Here is a 2416-nt window from a genome sequence, read left to right on the forward strand (position 1 = left end):
AGGGATCAGTACTTGGTCTGATGCTTTTTAACTTGTTTATTAATGATTTGGAGTTGGGAGTAAGCAGTGAAGTGACTAAATTTGCAGATGACATGAAGTTGTTCAGGGTGGTGAGAACCAGGGAGGATTGTGAGGCACTCCAAAGGGAACTGTCGAGGATGGGCAAGTGGGCGTCAACATGGCAAATGGGGTTCAATGTGGCCAAGTGCAAAATAATGCACATTAGAGCCAAAAATCCTAACTATAAATACCCGTTGATGGGGTCCGAACTGGCAGAGACTGACCAAGAGAGAGATCTCGGAGTCGTAGTAGATAACTCAATGAAAATGTCTAAGTGTGCAACTGCAATGAAAAAGGCCAACGCTAACCTGGGAATTATTAGGAAGGGAACTGAAAACAAATCAGCCAGTATCATAATGCCCCTGTATAAATCAATGGTGCAACCTCATTTGGAGTACTGTGTACAGTTCTGGTCACCACACCTCAAAAAGGATATTATAGCATTGGAAAAAGTGCAGGAAAGGGCAACTAGAATGTTAAAAGGGTTGGAACACTTTCCCTATGAAGAAATGTTAAAGCACTTGGGGCTATTTAGCTTGGAGAAATGACGGCTGAGAGGTGAAATGATCAAGGTTTATAAGATTATGCATGGGATAGAGTAGGTAGAGGAAGAAGTACTTTTATCCCTTTCTCACAATACAAGAACTTGTGGGCACTTAATGAAATTGCTGAGCAGTCGGGTTAGAACAGATAAAAGGAAGTACTTCTTCAGCCAAAGAGTGATCAACACATGGAATTCACTGCCACAGGAGGGGGTGGCGGCTACAAACATGGACAGCTTCAGGAGGGAATTAGATAAGCATATGGAGCAGAGGTCCATCAGTGGCTATTAGCTACAAGGTATAGATAGGAACTCTCAGGCTGGGGCAAGTGATGCACTATATTCTTGGTGCTTGGGGGGTACAACAGTGAAAGGGCTTCTATTGTCCTGGCTCCACTGCAGGACCTCCTGATGGCACCTGGTATTTTTGGCCACTGTGTGACAGTGTTGGACTAGATGGGCCATCAGCCTTATCCAACATTGGCTTCTCTTATGTTCTTATGTACTCAAGATTGCTACAGCACAGACAATGACTCCAGATTTTGATGCAATAATTCCGAGCAAGAGGTATCAGGTATCAAAGGCTATCATATAAAGGAAATACTGTTAATGTTTTAAACATTTTTGCATTTTGAGTAAAAAATAATATCATTCATGGGGTTTGCCTGTGTTCTTTATAAAGTTTATATCTCTGGTACAGGGTGTTACATTTTATGGCACACATGGCCTGGCCAATGTTCCCTCTAAGCTGTGGAGTCTTGTGAGCAAAAATTCTACTTTGTGAGCTACTGGCATTAAAGTTGTGAGCGAGCGATTTGGCTACTGCATAAATTAGTTTGCTCTGAAGCCATCCTTCCCGAGCTAAGACAAAAATGTGTGAGCCGGAGGCTAAAAAACTGTGAGCTAGCTCACACTAACTCAGCTTAGAGGGAACACTGGGCCTGGCCCAACTAAATGACATGTGTGTCAGATCTGGCCCTTGTAACAAATGAGTTAGACACCCTTTGGCTAAGAAGTTACATGGCTTCTCCTTGTGTGGGTTCTTAGGTGCTGTTGAAGATGGCCACACTTGACTGAATCTCTTCCCACACTCTCAACATTCAGAAGGCTTCTCTTCTGTGTGGGTTCTCAGATGATTTTGAAGAACATCACTCCGACTGAATCTCTTCTCACACTCTGAGCATTCAAATGGCTTTTCCCCTGTGTGATTTCTTTGATGATGTCGAAAAGCACCACGATGACTGAATCTCTTTCCACACTCTGAGCATTCAAAAGGCTTCTCTCCTGTGTGGGTTCTTAGATGGGTTTGAAGAGTGCCACTCTGACTGAATCTCTTCCCACACTCTGAGCATTCAAAAGGCTTCTCTCCTGTGTGGATTCTTTGATGTTGTCGAAGAGCACCACTCTGACTGAATCTCCTCCCACACTCTGAGCATTCTAAAGGCTTCTCCCCTGTGTGGCTTCTCAGATGATTTTGAAGAGTGCTATTGTTATTGAATCTCTTCCCACACTCTGAGCACTCAAAGGGCTTCTCTCCTGTGTGGGTTGTTAGGTGATTTTGAAAAGTGCCACTCTGACTGAATCTCTTCCCACACTCTGAGCATTCAAAAGGCTTCTCCCCTGTGTGACTTCTCAGATGATTTTGAAGAGCATCAACCCGACTAAATCTCTTTGCACACTCAGAGCATTCAAAAGGTTTCTCGCCTGTGTGGGTTCTTAGATGTTGTTGAAGATGGCCACTCTTACTGAATCTCTTCCCACACTCTGAGCATTCAAAAGGCTTCTCCCCTGTGTGGCTTCTCAGATGATTTTGAA

At 43.8% G+C, this 2416-nt stretch overlaps 1 pseudogene; it reads right to left on the reverse strand.

Moving 5' to 3' along the window:
- Positions 1-1571: 1571 nt before the first annotated feature.
- Positions 1572-2416, reverse strand: part of LOC107115621 — a 9045-nt pseudogene continuing 8200 nt past the window's right edge.

This window comes from Gekko japonicus, unplaced genomic scaffold (genome assembly GCF_001447785.1).
Source record: "Gekko japonicus isolate JY-2015 unplaced genomic scaffold, Gekko_japonicus_V1.1 scaffold2255, whole genome shotgun sequence".
In the NCBI taxonomy this organism is placed as follows: domain Eukaryota; kingdom Metazoa; phylum Chordata; class Lepidosauria; order Squamata; family Gekkonidae; genus Gekko; species Gekko japonicus.